The following is a 7,212-nucleotide window of genomic DNA, read 5'->3' on the forward strand; positions in this document are numbered from 1 at the left end:
TATGTGGGATAGGTGTATGTATATATAGGGTATGGAGTAGGTTAAATTAGATTAGGAGTGGGGTTGAGGGATAAACTCATGGGGTAATGGGAAAAGAATTCGTGGGTTTATGGGCTGTGATGGGTTTTTGTATTTTGTTTTTTTTTTCTGAACTGTAAAAAATTTTCTGGAACTCGACCCCTGCGCGGCCGCTCAGCATTTATGCGCGGGCGCGCAGAGGGTCTCTGGAAAAAAAAAAATTCAGCCCCTGTTTTCTGATTTTTTTGTGTTTTTGGATAGGTTATTAACTTCTAAGGGTTCCTGTAACAACAATTCATGGGTTGCCTCCCACGCAGCGCTTCTTTTTCGTCATTAGCTTGACGTTCCGTACCTTTCTCAAGTAGTCAACAAAATGGCACTAACCAACTCTCGGTTTGCCATGTCCCCATAGTAGTGCTTCAACCGCTGACCGTTAACCTTGAATGCTTGGTCCGAATCATTCTCAAAAATTTCCACCGCTCCATGTGGAAACACAGTTTTGACAATAAAAGGTCCAGACCACCTTGATTTCAACTTCCCAGGAAAAAGTCGGAGCCGAGAGTTGAATAACAGAACTTGTTGCCCTGGCACAAATAACTTAGGATGTAGCTTCCTATCGTGCCACCTCTTCACCTTTTCCTTATACATTTTGTTATTCTCGTACGCTTGAAGTCGAAATTCATCAAGTTCATTAAGCTGAAGCATTCTTTTCTTACCAGCTGCATCTAAATCCAGGTTCAATTTCTTCAATGCCCAGTAGGCCTTATGCTCAAGCTCCGCCGGTAGATGACATCCCTTACCATACACCAACTGAAACGGTGACATCCCAAGTGGAGTTTTGTATGCTGTTCTGTAAGCTCAAACAGCTTCATCGAGCTTTAAAGACCAATCCTTCCTTGACGGACAAACGACCTTCTCTAGAATGCGCTTTATCTCTCTGTTAGACACTTCCGCTTGACCATTTGTTTGCGGATGATAGGCAGTAGCTACTCGATGATTCACATTATAACGCTGCATCATAGAAGTGAACTTACGGTTGCAAAAATGCGATCCTTCATCACTTATGATTACCCGAGGCGCTCCAAACCTTGTGAAAATTTGCTTATGAAGAAAATTTAGTACTACCTTTGCATCATTTGTCGGTAAAGCTTTAACTTCGACCCATTTTGAGACATAATCGACTGTCAGCAAGATGTACTGATTATTGCAAGACGAGATAAAAGGCCCCATGAAATCGATTCCCCATACATCAAAGACCTCGACTTCAAGCATCACATTTAATGGCATCTCATCCTTCCTTGACAAATTTCCCACTCTTTGGCAACGATCACACCTTAAAATAAATTGATGAGCATCCTTGAACAAAGTAGGCCAGAAAAAACCTGCTTGCAGAATACGAGCTGCCATCTTCTCACCTCCATAGTGTCCACCATAAACCGTGGAATGGCAGTCTCGTAATATCCCCTCCATCTCACAGAACGGGATACATCTCCTGATGATCTGATCAGCTCCCTGTCTAAACAAATATGGTTCATCCCACATATACCACTTCACCTCATGCAGAAACTTCTTCTTTTGAGCGGATGTCAAATTAAGCGGCATTATATTGCTGACAAGATAGTTTACAATATCTGCAAACCATGGTTCTTCCTCCTGAATTGCAAACAACTGCTCATCCGGAAAAGATTCATTGATTAACGTCCTATCTTGTGAAGTAGAATCGGGATTCTCCAACCTAGAGAGATGGTCAGCTACTTGATTCTCAGTACCTTTTCTATCTTTGATCTCTAACTCAAATTCTTGAAGTAAAAGCACCCAACAAATGAGTCTCGGCTTTGAATCCTTCTTAGAAACCAGATAGCGAATAGCTGCATGATCAGTGAATACTGTCACTTTCGTACCAAGCAGATAAGATCGAAATTTCTCAAAGCCAAAGACTATAGCCAAAAGCTCCTTCTCAGTAGTGGTGTAGTTCAATTGGGCCCCATTTAAAGTCTTACTCGCATAGTAGACCACATGGAAGAGATTTTTCTTGCGCTGTCCCAGAACTGCACCTACCGCATAGTCACTCGCATCACACATCATCTCAAACGGTTATGTCCAATCTGGTGCTGTAATAACTGGTGTCGTGATCAAATTCTCCTTGAGAGTCTCGAATGCTGCCAAACATTCATCATCAAATTTGAAAGGCACATATTTCTCAAGTAAATTGCACAACGGCTTAGATATCTTTGAAAAGTCCTTGATGAATCGCCAATAAAAACCCGCATGACCGAGAAAACTACGGATTCCTTTCACCGAATTAGGTGGGGGAAGATTTTCAATGACTCTCACCTTGGCCTTGTCCACCTCCAAACCTTTGCTAGAGACCTTATGCCCAAGGATAATGCCTTCACGCACCATAAAATGACATTTCTCCCAATTAAGCACCAAATTAGTTTCCACGCATCTTTTGAGTACGGCGCGCAGATTATTCAAACATTCATCATATGAGTGTCCAAAGACGGAGAAGTCATCCATGAACACTTCGACGTTATTTCCAATCATGTCAGAGAATATAGCCATCATACATCTCTGAAAGGTGGCCGGGGCGCCACATAACCCAAACGAAACTCTACGAAAAGCAAATGTGCCAAATGGACAAGTGAAGGTAGTCTTTTCCTGATCCTCTGGTGCAATACAAATCTGATTATACCCGGAATAACCATCCAGAAGACAAAAATACTCATGTCCCGCCAATTTGTCAAGCATTTGATCAATGAATGGGAGAGGGAAGTGATCCTTCCTTGTGGCTTTGTTCAATTTTCTATAATCCATGCATACTCTCCATCCTGTAACTGTTCGAGTAGGGATGAGCTCATTATTTTCATTTGCGACCACAGTGATACCTCCTTTCTTAGGTACACATTGCACGGGGCTCACCTACGAGCTGTCAGAAATAGGATAAATGATGCCTGCATCTAGCCATTTCAGAATTTCTTTCTTCACCACCTCCTTCATGATCGGGTTTAGTCTTCGCTGCTGTTCCACAGTTGGCTTACTACCTTCCTCTAACAGAATTTTATGCATACAATATGAAGGACTTATCCCCTTGATGTCTGCTATGGTCCATCCTATAGCCGATTTGAATTCTCTCAAAATCCTTAAGAGCTTGTCTTCCTCACTACCTGAAAGGTCAGCTGAAATAATAACAGGTAACGTAGATGAATCACCTAAAAAAGCATACCTCAAGTGTTCAGGTAATGGTTTGAGCTCCAAGGTAGGTGCTTCCTCTATTGATGGTTTGAGCTTCCCTTCAGCATTCTTAAGGTCAGAAGTACCAAGAGATTCAAATGGTATGTCGAGCTTTCGCTTCCATGGAGAAGCGTTCAGATATTGTAATTGCTCGTTGCTATCTTCATCATCGCTGTCAAAATCCCCCACTAAGGCCTTTTCCAATGCATCAGACATTAGCATGTGATCGAGTTCCGAAGTAACCGCAGAATCAATCACATCCACTTTTAAGCACTCCTCATCTTCTGTAGGGAATTTCATTGCCTTGAATACGTTGAAGGTCACATCCTGATCTTGGACCCGCATAGTAAGTTCCCCTTTTTGCACATCTATCAAGGTACGGCCAGTAGCCAAGAAAGGCCTCCCCAAGATTATGGGAATCTTCTTATCTTCCTCAAAATCCAGAATAACAAAATCAGCAGGAAAGAAGAGCTTATCCACCTTGACGAGCACATCCTCAACTATGCCCCTTGGGTAAGTAATGGAACGGTCCGCCAATTGTAGCGACATGTATGTGGGTTTTGGATCAGGCAGATCCAGCTTTTTAAAGATCGACAACGGCATCAGATTAATGCTTGCTCCCAAATCACAAAGGCACTTGTCAAAAGTTAGATTGCCAATGGTGCAAGGAATGGTGAAGCTTCCTGGATCTTTCAGTTTTGGTGGTAACTTTTGTTGCAGAACCGTGCTGCATTCTTCCGTGAGAGCAACGGTTTCAAGGTCATCTAGTTTCACCTTCCTTGAAAGAATAGTCTTCATAAACTTCGCATAACTAGGCATTTGTTCCAGCGCCTCAGCGAAAGGTATATTGATGTGAAGTTTCTTGAACACCTCCAGAAACTTCCTGAACTGTCTATCCAGCTTTTGTTGCTGCAATCTCTTAGGAAAAGGTGGTGGAGGATAGAGCTGTTTCTCTCCTGTATTAGCCTCAGGCAGAGTGTGTTCAACAGTAGTCTTCTTTGGTTCCGCCACTTTCTCCTTTTGCTTAGATTCTTCATCTCTAACTTCAGCTTCGACTTCTTTTGCCTTTTCAGCATCAGCTACTTTTCCAGACCTTAAGGTAATAGCCTTGACTTGCTCTTTAGCTTCCTTCCTGCCTGGTACTTCCGTGTCACTGGGAAGAGTGCCAGGTTGACGATTGAGCACTGCATTGGCTAATTGACCGATTTAATTTTCCAAGGTCTTGATAGCAACCGCCTGACTCTTGCACAACAGCTTAAGTTCCTCAAAATCAGCACTAGTAGGTGCAGCTGTACTTCCCTGTTGAGGATATGATTGCCTTGTAGCATACTGCTGTGGTTGCTGGAATCCAGGTGGGTTAAACTGTTTACTTACTCCTTGCTGATATGTTGGCTGAATAGCATTCTGATTATTCCCCCAGCTGAAATTTGGATGATTTATGTTGTTAGGATGATAGGTCGCTGGCACAGGCTGCTGTTGTTGCTGATAATTATTCACATACTGAACAGATTCGTTGACAAGAGAACACTGATCCGTAGCATGAGAACCTGCACAAAGCTCACAAACCATAGCTATTTGATTAACTCCATACATAGCCAAAGAATCAACCTTCATTGATAGCGCTTGGAGCTGGGCTGCAATAGCGGTGGCTGCATCAACTTCCAGAATACCTGCTACCTTGCCTGACGTCATCCTCTAAGTTGGATTTTGATGCTCATTTACAGCCATCGTCTCGATAAGATTATACGCCTCAGTATAGCTTTTAGCCTATAAGGCGCCTCCAGCTGCTGCATCGAGCATGGGCCGAGATTGGGCCCCCAAACCATTATAAAAACCAGTGATTACCATCCAATCCGGCATTCCATGATGTGGACATTTTCTCAACATTTCCTTGTAGCGTTCCCAAGCCTCGCACATAGATTCTATAGGTTGCTGCGCAAACTGAGTAAGAGCACTCCTCATAGCAGCAGTCTTTGCCATTGGATAAAACTTCACCAGAAACTTTTGCGCAAGATCTTGCCACGTAGTGATTGACCCAGCTGGTTCAGAATGTAACCAGTCTTTAGCTTTATCCCTCAGTGAGAATGGGAAAAGCCTCAACTTGATAGCCTCATCAGTCATGCCATTATACTTAAAAGTGCTGCAGATCTCGACAAAATTCCTTATGTGCATGTTGGGGTCTTCAGTTGCCGCTCCTCCAAAAGAAACAGAATTCTGCACCATCTGAATAGTGCCCGACTTGATTTCAAAGGTGTTAGCTTGAATAGCCGGATGAAGGATGCTTGACTGAATGTCATCAATTTTAGGCCGAGAAAAATCCATAAGAGCTGGATCAGCTTGAACAATACGATCTCCCATGTTTACTGGTTCTTTCTGCTCAGTTCCTGAATCTGAATCCTCAAAATCTAACTTCTCCGGAGTATCAAGAACTTCGTCTTTCTCCTCAGCTGTATCTAAGGTCCTCTTGCGAGCACGAGAACGAGTTTGCATAAACGCTTGCTAAGTACCTGAAACATAACCGAAAAGAGTAATTAACTACTACGTCCTAATCACTGAGTCCTAATGACCAATGATGGTAAGTACATAAACTAAACAAATACGTCGAGTCCCCGGCAGCGGCGCCAAAAACTTGTTAGGGCGAAAACATGCACTAATATTCACGTAAGTATACGCGTTCGCAAGTAATATAGAATACTTTCTAGTTCGTTCCCTCAGAGACTCAGACTAAGTTATTGTCTAATTAAACTCACTCACCAATGTATGACTACTTCTCAATGTTAAGATAATAACACTTAAAATTGTTGATTAAATATTAACTATAATTAACTACTTAATTAACCACTTAACTAACACTTCAATTTATCAATAATAAAACACTCATGAGATCACAACTTCATTATTACTTCCTTCTATAGCCATTGTTATTACCTTTAGCATGTGACAGTGATGACATTAATCGAATAACACGAAACTGATAAAAGCCAACTTTCATTGTACTAATACCATTCTACCAAGCATCCACAATTAAGATAGAAGTTGAATAGTCATCAATCATGTTGAGTTCCTATATGTCTACAGAAATTGACAACACAACGATTTAAGCACAAGTTATCCCTTTTGATTACATAGGGCAAATAAAACTGTTAGAGTTACCCACTAATCATGCACAACGTACATGAACCTATGCTAGCATGGCAAGTTCTAAATCTCAAGATCCACCGTCGCTTTACAAGAGATTAACACCCTATCTTATATGTTCGCGACGCACATAAGACGAATACGCACAACCAATACTAGATATCATGTAATCATCACACACTAAAGTATTAAACAATTAACTAAAGAATTCCATAATAAATCCGTTGCAACCCCATGATCACGATTAGCCCATAATAGAACTTATCGCCATCATGGGTTCATATGAAATCATGATAAACAACACAAGAAAATAATAACTAAACTAATTATATTAAAACAGAGTACGTCACAAGAGTAAATAAGTCAAAGCAAGAAAACTAGCATCCAACGTTACAACGAAACAAGAATCACAAGAAAATATGCTTCCTCTTCGCTGCAGTGTGCTAAATCGGTCTTCTTCCTTATCTCCTTCGCTTCTTGCGCCAAACACAATCTAAAACATAATCTCCTTCATATTCTCTATGAAAACGTCTCAAATCTACTTATATAATAGTCCCATAAAACTCAGATTACATAGAAGTTGGAAGCCAAACAGAAGTAGAAGTCTAAAATAATTCAGCTTTTTCCCCGACCCTGCGCGGCCGCTCAGCATTTCTGCGCGGGCGCGCAAGGCTGCTGCGCGGCCGCTCAGCATTACTGCGCGGGCGCGCAGGACCCTACTGGAAAAATTCCAGGTTTGCTCCGTTTCTTCGCCGTAATCTGCCCGTTCTTTTCCTCTCGCAATGGTGAACACATGCCAAGGCTTATTCTTGATGATTCCTC

The 7,212-nt window shown here is 41.9% G+C and overlaps 1 non-coding gene across 1 annotated transcript; it reads left to right on the forward strand.

Moving 5' to 3' along the window:
- Positions 1-5,110: 5,110 nt before the first annotated feature.
- LOC141681397 (small nucleolar RNA R71) lies at positions 5,111-5,217 on the forward strand. Its single transcript, XR_012558835.1, has one exon. It is a non-coding gene; the product is annotated as a small nucleolar RNA R71 (small nucleolar RNA).
- The last annotated feature ends 1,995 nt before the right edge of the window (positions 5,218-7,212 follow it).

Source organism: Apium graveolens, chromosome 8 (genome assembly GCF_009905375.1).
Source record: "Apium graveolens cultivar Ventura chromosome 8, ASM990537v1, whole genome shotgun sequence".
Taxonomy (NCBI): domain Eukaryota; kingdom Viridiplantae; phylum Streptophyta; class Magnoliopsida; order Apiales; family Apiaceae; genus Apium; species Apium graveolens.